This window comes from Lichenostomus cassidix, chromosome 6 (assembly GCF_008360975.1).
Source record: "Lichenostomus cassidix isolate B80296 chromosome 6, HeHo_3.0, whole genome shotgun sequence".
Taxonomy (NCBI): Eukaryota; Metazoa; Chordata; class Aves; order Passeriformes; family Meliphagidae; genus Lichenostomus; species Lichenostomus cassidix.
The window spans coordinates 2,963,633-2,982,709 of NC_139487.1; the positions used below are offsets into that span (position 1 = coordinate 2,963,633).

General features: G+C 46.7%; 1 protein-coding gene across 2 annotated transcripts in view; it reads left to right on the forward strand.

Annotated features, from left to right (window-relative positions):
- The first annotated feature begins 10,644 nt into the window (after nt 1-10,644).
- CTBP2 (C-terminal binding protein 2) overlaps nt 10,645-19,077 on the forward strand; it is a 134,791-nt gene continuing 126,358 nt past the window's right edge. The window contains exon 1 of one of the 2 annotated variants that reach the window (XM_085064617.1): nt 10,645-11,022. The gene's annotated coding sequence lies outside the window, so the exon portion shown is untranslated. The remainder of the gene's footprint in view (nt 11,023-19,077) is intronic. The other variant, XM_085064618.1, reaches the window with a different exon arrangement.

Genomic DNA, 19,077 nt, shown 5'->3' on the forward strand with positions numbered 1-19,077 from the left:
GAGTGCCACCCCACGCAGAAACTCTTCCTGCACTGCTTGTCAGTCCTGCTGTCACATATGCTCACAGTGCACTGTAGTCACATTTTTCCCTCCCTGACCCTCAACATCTCAATTTTCTGTCTGCCTTTGAAATCTTGGCTAATTAGGACGCTACATGTTCCCTGTGAGACTGGCCTTTTGTGCAGAGTTTGTAATTAGAGTGACTGTGCAGTGCTCTATTAATTGCAAGAATTGTGATTTTTAGATTAATGAGTTAATTGCTAATATCTGCATACGACATTCCCTCAAGATGTATTACATTACAGTAAATAAACCTTGTGCCTGGAATGGCAGGCATTAAAGGAAACTGCCATGATTAGTTTGAATACTTTAGATAGCTAAAATAATATTTACTCAAAACACAATGTGTGTAAAACTGGATTTTAAAGCCTTTTCTTTCGCTCAGCCTCCCTCACTAGATAACATTTATATTTGATAGCTGTCAGCCAGGAGCTTCCAGGATGCTCTTCCTACAAAGATCCTCCAACCCTGCCCACCTCCACCTGGGCTCTCCATCCAGCCCTCCCTCTCCAATTACACTTTGTACCTCTTTAAAACTTTATCCCAAATGCTGCTGCACCTTGTCCTTGTTTCCTCCTGAAGGATGCTCCAGCAGCCTGCAGCACTTGCTGCCATCCCTAAGCACATCTGCAGCACGCAGGAGCCAGGGAAAAGCTGAAGCTGCAGAAGTTGCAACAGGATGGGGGAATTATCCATATTTAAACTCCCAGGCTGCTCCTGCTTAACTGTTGTAACAAAATCCCATTGGAAATGTAACAGGCAGAGCTAGCCAAGACCTTGGTAACAGCTGAGTGATTTTCATCAGACAAGTAGCTGTTTGCTGAAAAGTGTAATTTTGGGACAGCTGAAACTATTTGCAAATTCATCATGATTTCAGGAAATAGCCTCATGCAGAATAAAAGCCCCAAATGAAAAAGTTTCCCAGTTTCCCAGTTTGATATTTTCCAGATTAAGTGCCTCTTTTTGTTTTGCAAATGAAATTTGATTTAGATATTTATCTAAATTAGATAAAAACCTGCAGAGGATGAATGCCAACGTTGGTTTGCACGACACAATCCCTTTGGGGTTGGCTCTGAGTAGTTCTTTCCTTTTTGTACTTTCTGTTTATTTGTTTAAACAAAGCCTAGGCCCTACCCAAAACAATTTCCCAGGATTTTAGTTTAGGCTGAGTTATTCACAGGAGTTATTCCCATACTTGCTAATGCACAGAAATAAAGGCAGGATGAGCTAATTCCAGTAATGAGCAACTGCTTAGCTCAGGATCCATACCCAGTAGAATTCTCAGGCACAGAGAAAAGTTTATCTGGAAATCTCTCATTGCATTTGTGGTTTATAAAACTCCTGTTTGCTCACACTGCTGAGAGCCAGTGCAGCTCAGGGGCATTGCTGCTCCCCAGCTTCTCAACAAGAATCACTCCAGACTCAGCCCCTGCAGCTTTAGGTACCTGACTTTTAAATAAGATGGTTCATTACATGAACTAAAATTTCCTTAGAAAACAGCATTAATGGCAATTGAAAAATCCTCTGCACTTGTCAAAGTATTTCAGATTTTTTGAGCCTGGCTTGTGAAAACTTCTGCTTGCTTTCCCAAGGAGAGCAGCTGTCCCTGTTGCTGCCTCTTTGTGGATATGGTCACATCAAAATATGTGCTTTAGAGAGAGGACTGCATGGAATTCTGGTTTGGGAGATCTGCCTGTACCTTAGATATTCACCCAAGTACTGCTGCACCTCCCAGGGCTCTTCATCATGGTACTGAATGCACTCAGCAAAACCTTGGAGATGCAAAGGTATTGAGCAGAGGTCATACAGGGAAGCAATAGAAAAAGAAAGATGTGTCCCAGACAAAGAAAGATCCCAAACCAGAACAGTCTATACACACAGTTGGTACCTGTAATATATTACAGATATATTCTGTTCTATTCTATTCTATTCTCTTCACTGTCACCATGCAGTACACGATGCTTCTCAAAACATGACACAGAACAGGATCAGAAACTTCTCATCCTGGGATCTCCCCCAAACCATGGGAGAAGACCTTATGTGCTAAAAGGCAGGAGCCAGCAGGAAGTTGGTTGTATCACAACCTTTCACAAAAATGCTGGAACAGGAGAATCCATCCTGTCTCTGTGTTTTGGAGATTTTTTTCTGACCACAGATGCTGGGCATTGAGGTTTCCTGGGGTTTTAATGGTGAAGATTGAAGGCATCTTAGAGGTCTTTTCAAACTTTAATCATTGTCTGATTTCTCTGGCTGCCGTGTTCTGAAGTTTATTCAGGAAATAGGAACATAAGAGACCAGATCTTCTGTGCCTTTTATCTTTCTCTTTAAAGAATCGGATTCCTACAGCTTGTTTACTGCCAACTAAAAAGTGAAAATGCTTACTTAGAAACGAAGGACTGGTCTTCACCACAAAGGTCTGCTGCTTTGATAACATTGCTGTTAAAGCAGCAAAAATCCTCCCAGAGACACAATTCAGTCGCTGAAAGAAATGCAGACACCAGTGCAGCTTGTTCCACTTAGGAAAGTACAATAAGCAAGATGGTACAGGACATGTTTACACCAGTGTAATTATTTCAAAATAGGACTGCCAATGTATAACTGTTTCAGTTTAAAAACCCAGCAGTCCTCCCTGTAGCAGGCACAGCTGTGACAGTGGCTCTGTTTTCAGGTGGATTGTCCTTTGCTTCAACACACACAGCAACTCAGACTGTGTGTTCACTCTGTGGTTCTGAATTAACCTGGCAATGAGCAGCTTTTGGCAGTGTTGGCTGAGATTTGGCTACTGGGCTTTGTTTTCTCTAAAAGCCCCTTCAGTCAAAATGCAGAATTGGAAGGCTGAGTGCAGGTAGCTTTGCTGCTCATGCACGGGTGGAATCACTTCCAAATACCCAACTGACCTCTGGGATGATGTTCCTCCTTTAAATTCCCAGTCAGATCCGGTGCCAGTCCCACCTGGTGATGGTGCCTGAGGCAGGAGCCTGCGCTGGGTGGCCCTGGGTTATCTGGATGGCAGTGACAGGGACAAGGCTCACCCAGCTCTGTCCCTTTTGTACTTGTGCACCAACACTGTATCACACCTGGCAGCCCAGGGGCACCACCTCATCTGCATTTCCCCTGCTCACTCCCGAGCTGACACCACGCTCGCTACATCTCTGGTGACCAGAGAGATTTAAGACACAATTGTACTATCAATGAAATGCAACTTATGCCTTCCAGGCACTGAAATCCTTGGAGGGCCTCGTGCAGGGCTGCACTGCTTCAGTTTTATGCCAGTAAGTTCCTAATTAGCATAGGAGACTGCGGGATCTGGTGAGGAGAATGCTGGCTGGGAAGCAGCTTCTCCTGCCCTGCACTGCCCAGGGACTCTGCGCCAGCCACTTCATCCCTTTTCCCCAGGGATCTCCTGTGACTCACAGGCCTGCAGGTGCTTTGGGACTGGGATGATCTTCCCAAGAACAGCCAGCATGAGGAGGACAAGGTCAGAGCTGCTGGCTGGGCCAGCTTTGCTCAGCCTCGCCCCAGCCCTTGTCTCTCACAGGGCTGCAATAGATACCCCAGGGCAAACTCTGAGGAACAGAAATATCCCTTCTAGCTTCCAACAGCATGAGGATTCCCAGAACCCAGAAACTGTGCCTAGATGGCCCTTGAGGGACCTGTATGCCACAAGATTATTTCAGCCCCATGATATGATTTGTCTCCAGAGTATTTTGGATGCACTATTTATTTTGTACCATGAGAAATGATGCTCACATATAAAATCTGATACGTAATGGTGATTTGATATTTTCTTGTGTTACAAGAATTCGTGCATCCTCGTTCCCTATTTCCTCTCCCACACCCTTGAGGGTTTTACAGACATCTGTCATACCCCCTTTGGCCAGCTCTTTTGCAGACAGATCTCAGATGATGCCCCAGGCATGACTGTAATTCAAACAGTGAGTGACAGCTAGAATAAGGCACCGTGAGTCGGGGCTGAGGAACACAAGCCCATGGTCCACTCCAAACACCAGCAGTGCCCATGCAGGGGCTTTCCCAGTGTCCCAGCAGACAGCACACCACCTGGAAGGCCCAGTTCACCCTTTCATTTTGTAATCAAACTCTTTTCTGTTGACATTATAATGTTAAATCTCCCAATAACTGGCTTACAAAACAATAACAGCTGTGGAATTAGAGGCTGAGTTCCCCATTAAGATATTGCAGGATGCTGGAAGCAGAGGCCATTGAAACCAGCCAGCATTTAGGGAAGGTAAAGGTTGAGGAAGTCCATGATAAGGGAGAGGGAGCAGGAAGTGTCTTTATCTGATAACTATTTGTTTAGAAACACCTGGCACATACATCAAATTAGTGCATCCAAATGCCCTTCAAACTTTAAACCAGACAGATTGATTCAAGAACCTTTCATTAAACTTTCCTGGAAAGATTAAACATCAGCCCTGTGTTCTATCAGCAGAACAATTCTGCTCATGCGGAGATGACATTAAGATGTTTTATGGAAGGGGTGTACAAATGTGCATGCACTCTGTGAGGCTTTTCTCCAGACTTGTAATTCCTCGCTTACGAATATAAACCGAATAAAATGGGAATAAAAATACCCCAACAGTTCTGCATAATGATTTCACACACATGCAGGGGTAAAAAACCCCACAACAGGATTATGAGAAGAGAATTTTATTCTATATTGGCATCTTTTTGCTCATGTTTGCAAAGGGAAATGGATTTGAGAATTTCCCACCGATTTGAATTCAGTGGCTGTAGTAGGGCAGAAGTAATATGTATTGCCTCGTTCTAATCATCGATTCAATTCAAGAGTTCTCAGCATGGAACTCTTTTTCTTTCTCAACAGGAATAAATTTGCCAAGAAGGGATAACACCAACATATTATGTAAAACATCACCCAGCCCCTAAATTTGTGCGACTTTGTGGAAATCAGTCAAAATCTATATTTAATTTGATGTGAGGAAAGTGCAATGCCGAGCCCAGATTACAACACAACTGCTACTATTACAATCAATGCAGTGTTGAACTAAATTGTTTTATATATTGTATTAGGGGATCCCAGGTGTTTTGCTGGTCTTACAGCCCCACTTGTTGCTGCAGTCGATGCCAGGAGAAGATTAATAAATTCCAATAATGCATGTGGGTACCCCATTCCCTACCAACCCCACTTTGTCTCCCCACCACAGCCACATCCCTGTATTTAAAAGAGAAACACGAGCTGCACCAGAGCCTTTTCTCCCCCATTTCCTGCAGAATGCAGTGTCACCATTCTGGGAGTGAAAGCCCAGCGCTGTCACCTGCACTGTGCACAGGCACAGTAATGCATTAACACGAGGTCACAGCCTGACAAATGCTCCTCAGGCAGCATAACCAGCACTGCCATAAACCCAGCCCTGCCCGGCTGCTCCTTCCTCCCACCAGAGCCTCTCCACGTGTCCCACGAGGCCGAAGGCACAACCAGCCTGGGCAACAGATCCAGCTGAAAATACGCTTTTTTTCTTCCTCCCCCCCCACCTCCCCAGGATTAGTGTTCAGCTGGATCCGTTCCCTGATCCACTTCACCTTGCAGCTGCACAAATGCTGGTGCTGGCAGCGGGAGGAGGCAGGGAGGGCTGGGAGCGCGTGGCCAGGGCCAGAGGAGCCAACTGCTCCTGGAGGCACTTGCAGCAGCAGCTGAGCACAAATGGCTATTTTTTTTTTTAGTGGGTTTGGTTTTCTTTCAAAATTCGGGAGAACTGAGAGAGTTTCTGCCCAGACTGCTAATAGCCTACGTTTTCCAAGCAGGAGCTCAAGGTCCGGCGTGACCCCGCAGCAGGACATCGCCCAGGATGTGCAAGTCCTGCTCCCACGGGCAGAGGGCAGAAAGGGCAGGACCAAGGAAGATTTGGGGTCTCAGGGCCCTTATAGGACACACTGACCACCCACAGCAGTGTGAGATCAGAGCTGGGGGGACTCAGCACCTCAAACACCAAGGCAGCCTCTGTGTAAGATAACAAATGAGGGGCATCTCCCGTAAGGAATCCACTTGAGATTGTCCTGTGAAATACTGAGAACTGTTATTCCTGGCAACTTCCACACTGGAACCTGCCTTGATGGGTTTTTTTCATGATGACAAGCAAGATTCAGTGCTCATTTAAACCAGGAAAAAAAAAAAAAAAGATAAATGCATTCACCCTTCTTTCCCTGGGCTCTGAGAGCTTGTGACATGAATGAGTCCTTTTCACTTGCATTAAGTTGTTGTTACATTATAAAACTCCAAGTCTGAGTTGAAAACCTTTTAAATGTGTAAAAAATAGTGTTACAGTAATTAAATTCTAAAAACTGATCCTAAAATGGAGGGTGAAGCTGCTGATCTAAGACCATATACTGCCTTTAGCAGCAATTTTTTTCTACCAGTGCAATTCTTCACACTGGATGACACCCTTACAGTAAATAATAGAAAAAGTGATGTGAACCATTCTCCTAATGAACTTACTTTTACAGGATTGATACCAAATGTTGGAATTTTGGCTCCCCACTAGAAGTAATTGTGCTTGATGGTGCTTATATACCCGTGTTAGTCTGGTGTGAGATCAAAATGATAAGAAAAACAACCCATCTTCTAAATGCTCAGGTCCAGAACAGTTTACTAAATATGTTTTGGAACAAATCCATCCCTGGTTTGCATCAATCACAGGAGTGAAATGAAGGATGTGCTTCTTTCAATGCATTTTAAAGTTAAAACAGGGTGCTAATATTAAAAGTGGAGTATGTAGGAAAATAAACCAGTTCATTTCTCCAGGCTCTAAATGTACACTCACAAAAACCTTTAAGGAAAATGCCTTACTGTATTTATATTCCTGCTTACTGCACTTACACTACAGACAGGTGACCCAAACTCTAGACTTAAGGTTTCTAGAACAGAACTGGTAGAAAACAAATATTTCCTGCCACCCACTTGTTAAAAAAACAGGAGCACCTTCTCAATTATTGTAATGATTATCCATTATAACCTAGCCAGCATAGCTCCTCAAAACCAGTAACATTTTAAAAACTGGTAAAAAATAAATGGGGTATTGACACTGGTGCTGGATACTCAGCATTCCTCACATCCAAATCTCATTTCTAACGATCAAACGCGGCTCAAAAGGATCGAGGCAGGATTTGTGTCTGCCTGTTCCTGCATAGCACCGAGTAACTAAGTTGCACAAACACTTGGAGCAGTAAAATAACTGGTCTATTCTAGTCAACAGATACTCGCTCTAAATCTGCAGGGAGAGAGATGCTGGCGCTGAAATTTATGCACTGAGAGTCATCCAGCTGAAGTCACTCTGACTCCTCGCGCTACATAAAAGCCACGCAGGAGCATCATCTTTGCAGGATCAAGGCCCCCATTTGCATCTGCAAATCAACCTCTTTATGAAAAGCAGGCTGTAAATTTTATTTATTATTATTTTTTTTTCAGTTTCTCGAGCCGTGGCAGTGCAGCAGGAGGTGCTGCTCCCAGGCTGACGTGTCGGTGAAGTGTTAGAGGCAAAGTGTGATTGTGCTCCCGGTTGATGGAGCCTCGTGTGATGGGCGTTCAGCTGCTCGGAGCCAGCATGTGGGTCAGGAAACAATATCCCAACATCCCCGTTCCCCTGAACCCACAGCTCGGAGAAAACCAGTTATTCACAAGAGAAGCGTGTAACCCCTTACTAAAAATAATTGCAAATTCATCAAATAGAACCAGTGCAGACACAGGGGCTGCAGAATTTCTGTTACATTTTAGGGAGTGAGGCTGCAACACTGGGCAAGCAGCATTATTGCAGCAAGGGAGGTGAAGCCTGGCTGGCAGGGGAAAGGGGCATTGTGTAAATCCTGCACCCCAAACACCCAGTTCTCATACTGGAAGGAATCTTCAAAAGTGCATTTTTAAAAGTCCATTTCATTTCACAGAAAATGATGCTGGAAGGGCTTGGTTCCTAATTGACACCAGGAACTTTTCCACACAGCTACTGATAGATTAAAATGAATAGAATACAGGAACAGCCTGTTTTTGCTTTGCAGGCATCCCTCAGCAGCTACCTTTTCAGGACGATTCTACTCCTAGCAGGGATTATCAGCACAACTACCCCCAGTTAGTCCATAAGGTTGGGTGCCTCAGAGATGTGTGGAACCTTCCTTTTCAGTAACAACTTACTGCCTGAAACATCTGCCCAGGAGCTAGATAAAATATTGAAACAACCTGCAGGAAAGAGCCAGAAGAGAGATCTGGTCTGTGCCTGCACACAGCAGAACAATCCTCTTCTTGGGCTGCTAGTTCTTCCCCTTGCCCCAAAACTGCTGCTCCCAAGCTCTGGCAAGCCAAAACACCCTGCTCGGAGCACACACTGAATTTTACACAAGCCAGAGATGCTAGAGGAGCCAAATCTCCTTCAAGGTTGGACAGCAGCTGAATGGAAGTTTTAAAAGCTGCAGTTTGAAGTTAAACCCCCGTCGTTCCAGGCCTCCCACTGAACCCACTGTGTATCTTCTTTCCGAGCATCTCATTACAAAGGCTATTTCACACTTGATGAATGTTCGATCGCAATCCAAATAGTTTGAAGAAAAATCCACATGCCTGAGGATTGCCCCCTGCTAAACTCGAAGACGTGTAGCTTAAGAGCTTTCTCCTTTACAACCTGTAACCTAATTGCCCTGGTAATGAAATAATTATTTGTGTCTTTGGCCTCAACTTATGTCACTGCCTTTGTTTACATCATGAATTCAAGGTTATTTATTAGAAGCAATTGCTGTGTTTCTGCCCCACAGAACCTGTTCCTGCCTCCCATACATTGCATATGGAATATTTAACAAAGCAAATTGGGTAAAGCAAAGAGAGAGGGGGGTTGTGGTGTAAAAAATCCCCACTGCAATGCCATGAGCAAGGCCTTGGTCAGTGCAAATCTCTCCATCCACTGCAGCCCACGTTCCATGTGCAAAGGAGCTGCCCACAAGATTTTGACAGTGAGCAGCGCTGCTGATGAAGGAAATCCAAGAAGTCCCAGTAATACGGAAATGGTGATTTTCATACTGAGGTTTCCTCCAGGCAGGCAGAGTTTTCCCTTTGGAGGAACTTTTGCCAAAGGGAAAAGCGCAGAATTAGATGAGTCTTCCAGCTGAAAGCTGCTGAATTTTGCTAAAATCTACGTGGAGGTGCCTGGCTGTGCCCACGTTGTACACAGCCTGGGTGTCACGGGGTGGCCACAGCTGTGGCCATCTCTGCACTGACACCACAGGGAATCCTGGAGAGCCGAGGCCAAGTGAGCCTTCAGCTTCTGGGGGACAGCAGCACAGCCCCCAGCAGCAGGTGCTGGGAGGACAAATGATGGACATGGTGTAAACATCCACTGAGGACGTACAACGTGCTTGTAAGAATCGAGATCTTTAGGCCCTTAACCGTGTAATTCCGCCCACAAAAACTGAAGCTCGCTTATTAATTGTGACGGACAATTGAGCTGGTTCAAGGGTTTTATTTGAGTAGAAAGGGAATGTACTGTTTCCCAGGCTGATTGAGAAAGCACGGGATATACACATAATGCAGGAGGCTCGATGATTATACAACAAAAAGATGGGATCACCACCTGCCCACATTCTTGTGATAAGCAGATGAAGAACGTCTGTCAAAACATTAATTCCCGAATCTACGGGGGTAACACGGAATACAAATACAGAGAGATGCGCACCGAGCGCTCTCGTTATCTCGCACCCAGCCGAAAGCCCCGCCGCGATCGCACCGCGGGCACAGCAAACCGGGCGCTCGGAGGGCACGGACAGCCCCTCCGCCCGGGGGATGCCAGCAGCGCGGGCCGCGCAGCCCCGGTGGCCTCTATTCCCCGGTGGCCTCTGTTCCCCGGCCTCCCGCATCCGCGGAAGGGCTGGCGGGTGGGTGCGAGCGGGGCGCGGAGAGCCGCGGTGCGAAGGGCAGCGAGCCGGGCTGGGCTGGGCGATCCCCCGGGGCTGCCGCGGAGCCGGGGCTGAGCGCGGGTGGCCGAACAAAGGCGGCGGCGGCTGCTGCTGCCCCTGCCCGAGCCCCCCCGCCCCTCCGCCGGCCGCCGCCGAGCGCAACAGGCGCCGCGCCCCGCGGAGCCCCTTCCCCGGCGCGGAGCCCCGCTGAGCCCCTGCCCTGCCCTGCCCCGCTCGGTCCCGGGGCCGGTCCCCCCCGGCGCCTCCCGCCGCCCCCCCCGCCCCTTCCTCGCTGCGTCTGTTTGTACTTTAGCTGATCCACTAATCCCCCGAGAGAGCCTATTTGTAGTGAAGAGTATCTATAGGGGGCGAGGCTGGTCCATGTGGGTTTGTGTCATTGGTTTGCAAGGAGAGACCCCGCCTATTGCCAAAAAAAAAAAAAAAAAAAAAAAAAAAAAAAAAAAAGAGAGAGAAAAAGAAGGAAAAAAAATCGAGGCAGTGAGAGCCTCTACCTCTCCTCGCTCTCCGCTCACCCAGCGTGGCGAGGGGGAGCGGCCGCTCCGCCCAGCGCCGCCCGGGCACTTTCTGGCAAAAAAAAAAAAAAAAAGCAAAAAAAAAAACCAAACAAAAAGGGAAAAAAAAAAGGAGAAAAAAAAAAAAGAGGAAGGAGAAGGGGGGGGGGGAGAAGAGCGGCCCTCCCCCCCAAGTTGCAATTAGCATCCTCTCCGCTGCTGCTGCGGGGCTCCGGTGCCCCCGTCCGCTCCCGGCGCGGCGGCGGGCGGAGCAGGAGAGCGGCGAGCGGGGGGGTGGGGGGGAAGGATTAAGTTTTTTTTTTTTGTGCGGTGTGCGAGCGGGTGGCGTTTTTAAGGTGGATCTCCGGCAGGCAGAGCCCGGCGGCGGATGCGGGAAGGGATGCGGCGGTGAAGAGCGGCGCGGGGCTGGCGGCGGCCGGGAGCAGGTAAGGGAGCGGCGGCGGCTGCGCTTCCCGGCGAGAAGGACAAGGGAGAAGCGAGGACATCTTTGCTTTAGTCGATCTCACCGGCGAGGAGGATAGAGGAGGCAAAAAAAAAACCCCCAAGGAAGGGAGGGTGGGTGGGAATGTGATGGTGGTGGGAGGCGGCCGCGCAAGTTGCGCGGGTGGGCGCGGAGCGGCGGGGTGAAGTGGGAAATCTTTTGTTGTGCCGGGCCCCGCATTGTTTACTTAGTGCCGAGAGCCGCCGACAACATCTGCCGGGGGATTAGCGGGGCGGCGGCGGCAGGAAAGTTTGGGCAAGGGGGGAACCCCGCGGCGCGGCGCGGCCGATGCTCGGGGGGACGCGGAACAGCCGCCGCCTTGCGCTGCCTTCTTTTTTATTTTTTTTTTTGGGGGGGGGGCATGATGAGTGTATTTAGTTACTGGCTTTTTTTTTTTTACTCTTAATTTTAGATATATTCCGGAAAAAAATTGTCTTAATATTTTTAATTTTTAAAAAAAATTTAATTTTTTTTTTTAAATTACTTTATTTCGGCTTAATAACCGCGCTCGCCCGTCAGTCACTTAGCAACTCTCCACGCTTCTAACCCGCGAAGGTGCGCGGTGTCCGCTGGGCCGCGCCTCGCTCCTTCCCTCCCACCTTTTACCCCCCCGCCAGATCGCAAAATAATTTCCCCACTCTTTATTTATTACACATATTTTCCCCCTCGATTTGGACATTTTAAACCCTTCCCTGGTATCGCCAGAATGGAAAATCAAAGGGGGTGCGTGGATTCAGGCGCTGAGATTGTTCTTTTCGCACCCCTCCACCCCACAAAAGAAAAAAAAAACATTTCTCCCCCCAAACTTGCAGGACTTGCAGAGGGGGAAGAATAGCCTTTTGTCCTGCCGAGGGACGTGCCCCCAAGGTAAATCCTAGCTGCAGCTTAGCTCCTGGTACTTTGCCGGGTCCCAGGGCTCTGGCTGTGCTGGGGAGGAGGAAAGTAGGAGATGGAGATCTCAAAGTAGTAGAAGTAATTTCTTCTTTCAGCTACACTTCTCCGCTTCCTTTGAATCGCCTGCAATGAATGTACGTAGCTCTAATTGAAGTACTTTAATCATTCACACTTGATTAAGTATACCGTGACCAGAGGAGAGGAATACACACGGCTCCCTAGAACGGGAGGGATGGGATGACATTTTAATCCTGTGTTTTAAAAAACATTAGTGGAGCAGGGAAAAACCGATCGGCGGTGACGGTTCGGTGTAACGGTCCCTTGTTTCCGTACAGATGGTGGCTTTCCTTCGGGATGAAATTGCAGTTATTGTGGATTTTTGGGGAGGGGGGGAGGAAGAAAAGGCACGTACTTTTCAGGTTGTTTAAGCAGAGTGAGGAAAATAATGATAGACGAGATGCCTGGTGACAAAATGCTTTTGTTCCTGTTTCCATCAGTGCATAAGGGCGCCGACCTGCTTTAGCATTCTTTAAAGGTCTCTTTACCAAGGAAAATTGAAGACGGTCTCATTATAGGAGAGTGTGTTTGGAATACTATGAGGTATTTATGAATTCAGAGGTGATTGTTGGATCGCAGACATTTCAATTACGCATCCTCTAGTAAAAAAAAAAAAATTGTAGCGATGTGTTCTGTAATCTGTTACTTCCATAAAGCTGATTTGTGCTCGAGCTCCGGAGCTGGCCGAGGGAATGGGTCCATCCACGGGGCTCGAATCTTAAACAAGGATTTGTGTTCTTTGCCTTGCAAAACTTTCAGCTGCAGGGGCAGCCCGAAGTTCCCATAAAAGCGATTGTTTGGGAAACGTCAGCTACCCTCAGTATTTTTCTGGAAAATCTGGCGTTGTGAATACAGGGTGGTATTTTTAGAAAGGAGCTTTTTATTTTTGGAGGCGTTTGGGAAACCCACCTGTTAGCCATTAGCAGGGACAGAGGTTGGCTTTCATCGTTAGCAAAGCGGGCGCATCTGGGGGCTGTGGGCTGTTCCTCACTTGATCCCAGCTCTTTCCACTCGTGGGCAATCAAAATATATTCCCTTTGAAAAGTTATAACCAAGTATTTCTAAAGCTGAGCAGAAAACAAGGTAGTTCAGTCAGAGTGGTGGCACTCTGTGTTTAGGAACATGGTTTGCAGGAGCGTTTGACTTCTCCTTTCTCTCCTAGAATTTCAAACTGAGATGCTTCCCTGGTCCGGGGGCTTATTGTCAGCTTTGTAGCATAAAGATCGTAGATGATGTTTCCTTGTTGTCAGCTTTCCCTGTTTTTAAGGTAGTTTCCCAGCCCATGTGGGATCCCGGGGCTTGGCTGGCAGGGTGGCTCCAGAACGTGATGCCCCACAGAGCTGCCACCCCACAGCCCCCTTTGCTGACAGCTCCCTCTCATCCCCCCTGCCTCTCCAAGGGCAAAATACCCTTTTTCCACTCCTGCTTTTCCTAGATGGAAAACATTCAAGGAAATTCCCCCATAGCAAGAAGTGTAGCATAAACTGTCATCTGTAACGCTGGCATTGCAGTGCAGAGTCTTGTCACTGGGATCTGGTGATAATACTCCTTGTATCAGGAAAAACATCAGCCTCAAAGTATGAGGTCCCAGGCACGAGCTAGAAGTAACATACTGAAGCCTTTGGCCAGGAAAGTTGATTTATCCATCAGGCTGGCTGCAGTTCAAATAAAACTTCTTCAGTTCAGCTGACTCCGGCAAGAATGAAATATTCTAATGAAAAAAACCCCTGAATCTGGGTTTGCCCAACCATTTGGAAAAGGTAGGTTAATTTTCCCTGGTTTTTTGGGGGCTGTTTATTAGCTGTGGGAATTGAAAGAGGCTTCATGTTTTAAGCAGAAGAAATGGAAAAGCTGCTCAGAGCACGGCACTAGCAATTTGCAAGTGTTTTGTTAAGATCTGGTGGATGGTGCTGTCTCATAAAACCTGATGGGTGTCACATTTACTCTTCACATCAGATCGAGTGAGTATTCCTGTCTTTGCTTTGTATTCTGGTTGTAGTAATTTAAAGAAGTAGAGAGTGGAGCTGTTGGTGAGTAGCTTTTCAGTTTGGGCTGATGACTTACACCTGCCCTAGAAATTGGGGCAGGGTAAGACTCCTTGCTCCAGCTGTGAAGGATATTTAGATGGTAGACTCTGAAAAGAGAAATGAGTCAAGACTCACAGGTGAATTAAAGACCATGTGTGGGGGATGCAAGGTGATTTTTGGGATCCTCTCTTACAGGGAGCACTGAAACTTTGGAGGGAAGGTTTTGGCAGGTCACTGCTGGTTTTGCTCTGGTTACTGAGGTCACACAATTGTTTTAGGCAGGAGTTGGTGTTTTCTCCACCGCTGTTTGTGATGCTGGAAGATGTAATTTCAAATGCAGTTTGTCACACCCAGGTACGAAGATGTAATTCTAGAATGCAGTTTGTCATGGTCAGGTATTTCTGGGCCAACTATCATTCCTTATGCCATGTTCTCATAGTTTGTTTTTTCTCAGTCCTTCTCCTTTGCCAAATAAAATAAGATTTAGGAGAAAGGATGAAAAATTCCATGATCATACTCTGCAGCAGCAAGGGCAGGGAAACCAAATCTTCTCATTATGCCACCCATGTGTTTTCTCCTTCTGCTCTGCCCCATTGTGGTGAAGGGACCAGGATCTTTGGCATTTTACCAGGGAGTCACCACATAACATTTTGTGTGAAGTCAGCAGGAGTTTTGGTGACAGAGCACAGAAGAATCAGTGTCGTTTATTTAGTTTTACAATGATGCTTTATAAGTGTGCACTTTGCTTTTTTGCACCACGAGCCCTGCTGATTTCTTAAGAACCAGGAATAAACATCTGGAGCTTTTTAATTAGTTTTTGTTTCTCCTCTCTGAGGTGATAATGCTGGTGGGACATTGGAGTTTAGTCTCCATTTTTTGTGATTTTTGGACTCCCCATTTTGTTGGACTTGTTCTGGTGAGGGGGGAACATAGTGGTGCTGTGTGGGGAGGTCGTGGGGGTCCTCCTGCCAAAACCCGTGGGGTTTTTTTGCTCTGTAATGTTTTCATAGAATCACAGAATGGTTTGGGTTGGAAGGGACCTTAAAGCTCATCCAGTTCCAACCTCCTGCCATGGACAGGGACATTACACCAGGTACCTCACAGCTCCATCCAGCCTTGCCTTAAACACTTCCCGGGATGTGCTGTGATTTATTAGAGTCTGGGTTATATTATTTGGAACTTGAGTGGGATTATTAACAAGAAATATAGCTGGAATAGTTGGAGGGGAAAAAAGCGTGGTGGAACCAGAGTGGGCTGATGGAGAGGTTTGCAGCTGCACCTGCACACTCTGAAGGTCACTGTGGGTGGGATGGAGTTTGCCTTGCCTGGTCTGAGGTCTGTAATTGTGGGTTCTGTGTCAGGAGAACCTGGTGAGGAACAAGGGCAGTGTTTGGGGGAAAACATCAAAGCTGTGGTGTCCCAGAGAATGCCCCTAAGTGCTGTGTGTGTCACTGCCTCTGTTCCCATTGCTGGTGTGGTTTTGGGTGTTTGACACATGTTCTATGTGGTTTTATGGGGAGATGTGTGTAGCTCCTGGGAGTGGGTAGGGAGCTGCTGTCAGACCCCTGCAGGAGCTGTGGAGAGGGCTCAGAATCGCTGGAACCAACTTTGATGGATCCACCAACCCTTCCCTGAAGTCATCATTGCTTCTGCCTGTCAGGGTTGCAAATTTTAGGGGTTTTCATGGGATTTTTAGCCCATCCTGAAATCCCAGCCAGGAGCAGAGCATTCTTTGGGGAATCCTGGATGCTCATCCATGCTCTGTGGTTTTGCCAGGGGTGGTCAGTCCCTGGAACACCCTCCAGGGTCCCTTTGCTCCACAGCTGATGGGAGCTGTGTGTCCATGCATGACAGGGTTATTTCGGATAATTCAGCCTTGTCTTCAAATACATGGTCTTCCAGGGTGAATCAAGGTAGGCATCTTAATAGGCATCCATAAAGTACCATCTGTTCTGAGACTTTACTGTGAAATGCAAATAAAACCCAAGTTAGTCGAATGCATCACTTGTAGATTTTAATTATTAATTATTTGCTCCTCCATCTTTATCTGGCAGTAATTTCATGTATCCTTTAAGCCTATAAAAAACAGTGATCCTGCTGAAAGAAACTGCCCTGCTTCTTCCTGGGCTCCTGGCCATCTCTCCTGATGGAAGCAGGTTTTATATGGTTGAAATAAACCTGCTTGGTTGTTGAATTTTGGGCTCTGCTTCACCCAGGTCCTCTCCCTAATCCCCACCAGCTGTTGGAGCAGTGTGGGATCAGAAAGGATATTCATCACCACAGTGGCCAAATGAAAGTTGACCAAATGCCACCATTTTTTGGGCTCAGGTGTGGAGTGCAGGGTCCTGTGGCTGTGAGATTTGAGGAGGTGCTGTAGGAACCTGGTGGAGCTGATTTCCACAGGAGTTCTGCTGTGGTTGCTCCTGTGTACATTCACTTGTGCAATGTTGACAGACACTCAGCCACTGTTTCTGTGCAACAACACACACCGATTATTACAGAAATAGACCCCTGAAGTACAGCACAGAGGGAGAGTGTGGGGATTACAGACATAATATTTACAAGGAGCCAAGTCTTTAATGAGACCAGGAATAATGCAGATGGATTCTCTGTTGCTAAATATAACAGATATGTAATGGATGCTGTCTATCTTCTTTTTGCTTTACAGTGATCCATTCACTTTGAAAAAAGGAGCTTGTGTGCTGAAGAGGTTGGCATAAAATTGTGGGATATTCCAAAATTAACCTAGCTTTTAGTTATTGCTGTAACAACTGTAATGTGTGGCTCTGCAAGGTGTGAGTGACCCTGGCTGGGAGCATGGATAATCCCCTTTGGAATACTGATGGGCTTTGGGAAGTGGAACAGGTGTACAAGGAGAGCAGCTTTGCCCCCAAAAGAGGCAGAGGGAAGAGATGGAAATCCAGTAGTTTCCATGCAGCTGGCACAGTGTTGGACCTGGTAACAACATTGTTGGGGTAGAAAATAAGCAAAAGCAGCAATGAATCCCATGGCTGGTTCCTGTGCAGGCTGTGGGTGTCACACCCTGGGGTGTGATGAGCTCTGCAGGAGTGTGGGGAATGTCCTCTGTTGCTGTTAGCTGGAGGGAAAACCCTGCAAATAAATTCCCCTCTGAAAAAAATGTGAGGCCAAATATAAGGGATGCTGGGGTATCTGTAGGGTTGTCATAAAGTGTCAAATTTTTTGTCATTTTTATATTGAAAACCAGGTTTTCAGTGAGATGTTGGAAGGAACCAATAAATTAAGTGATTAGGCTAAATAGTAGATGTTACATTTAAAAGTTGAGAGCCTTAAGCTTTGCTGTGATTAGTTGTGGATGAAATTAAGTTCAATTAAATATGTGGAAAAATCCCTTTTCCATTAGTTTTCATGTTCTTACAGTTCTCAGAAGTTTCATGATTCTGCAGCACAAGCTCGTGTACATTTTATATTTGCTGCTTGTTTGAGCTGATCCCTTATTTAATACAAAAATGGGACAGTGCAACGTTGAGCCTGGAATTAGGGTGTCCCAAAGCTTCATACTGAAATACCTGTGCTAACTTCAGCTTTGCCCTTTGCTGGGATGAGATCCTGCTCTGGTCTAGCCATGGGCTGTGAGGTTGTGGCCACTGATTTTGTTGTGATGTTTCTGAAAAATAATCAGTTGAATGATGTATCAGGAGGGAAAATCTGGCCAGGTGTCTCTGCTTGTCTGTTCCTTCACCCCTTGCTGTTCCAGCTCTTGGTTGTTTAAGGTGCTGAATGCCAAATTGGGGTGCAGCAATTCAGTCCATGTCAGGACAACCAAGTGCCTGAGAGGAGAATCAATAGCTGAAAACAGAAATCAGAGCTTGAGGGAAGGGGAAAGGGATGCAGAGAGAAGCTGTGGCTGGTAGTGATGAGAGCAAGCAGTTCTTTAAGATACTAGAAATAAAACTGGGTTACCATGTGAGGTTAATAGAAAAATAATAAATATTGCAGTTTTTGATGGGGAAAAGTAGTGATATGTTTAGTCCCTGTTAATATTGTGGTAGAAGCAGAATGTTGAGCAGCCACTGCTGTAGTCAGACCTTTGTGCCTCACTACATCAGCCCTGGTGTCTCTCACTGAAGAGATTTACAGAATAAACTGAGCCAGTAATGTGTATTTTTTACTAAGTTTTGAACCACTGAGGAGTTCCTGGGAGCCATGGCAATGCTTACCTTGTGTTATTCTAGAAAAGCAGTAAATGGGTTGGGCTGAGCACCACAGACCTGTCAGCTCCATGTGAGTCCTGAGCAAGCATTCTGAGGATTTATTTGATGATGGAGGCAGGATGGTGATGCACTCAGTTCCCACTGACGTGGGTTTAGGGGCAGCACATCCTTGAGAACCAACTTTTCTTTTTTCACTTAAAGAGCTCACAAATGGGGTTGATAAAAGTAACTGAGGGGGGTTTATGTCCTTAAAATTCAGCAAGAAATTAATTTTTGTTCAGCACCATTCTTTGGACTGGGGATGTGCAGAACTGGCTGAGACCCAGCGGAGTGTCAGCTCTCAAAATCCAGCAGTAAAATCAGGAATAATTTCCAAACAACCCTTCCTGGAAGCCTCCCTGAACACTCATTTTTGTCCTCACACTGCTTAATGTTTGAGCAAACCATGATAAGGCAGAGAGTCACCGCAGCTGGAGCTTGAAATGTCACTAACATTGGGAGAGTGGTAAATAACAAACAGGAGTGACCGCTGGTGACAGCAATTTGTACTGCTTGGCTACAAGCAGGTAATATTTCTCAGATGGCCAACTGTAAATTCCTCTATCTCAGAGCAAACAACTCGGGCCGTAGCTCCAGGATGCTGTCTGGAGGAATCATGTCTTTATGGGGGAGCGAGGAGTCACGAGCCAGCGCTGCTAAGATGATATTATGGCCAAAGGTCTTGTGTGCTCCTTGTGTGCACTGGCAGGTGGCTGCCAGGCTGGAGGAGGGACGTGGCAGCCACCCTGTCCCTGCTGCCTGTCGAGGAGGGGCTGGGGAGGGCTGTGGGAATGCCAAAGGAGCCAGGAAGGGATGCAGGGGAAGGGGCCAGGACCTCGGTCTGCTTGACTTATCCAGGAGAGTGTTGGAAAGTAAATTGATTAAGGGAA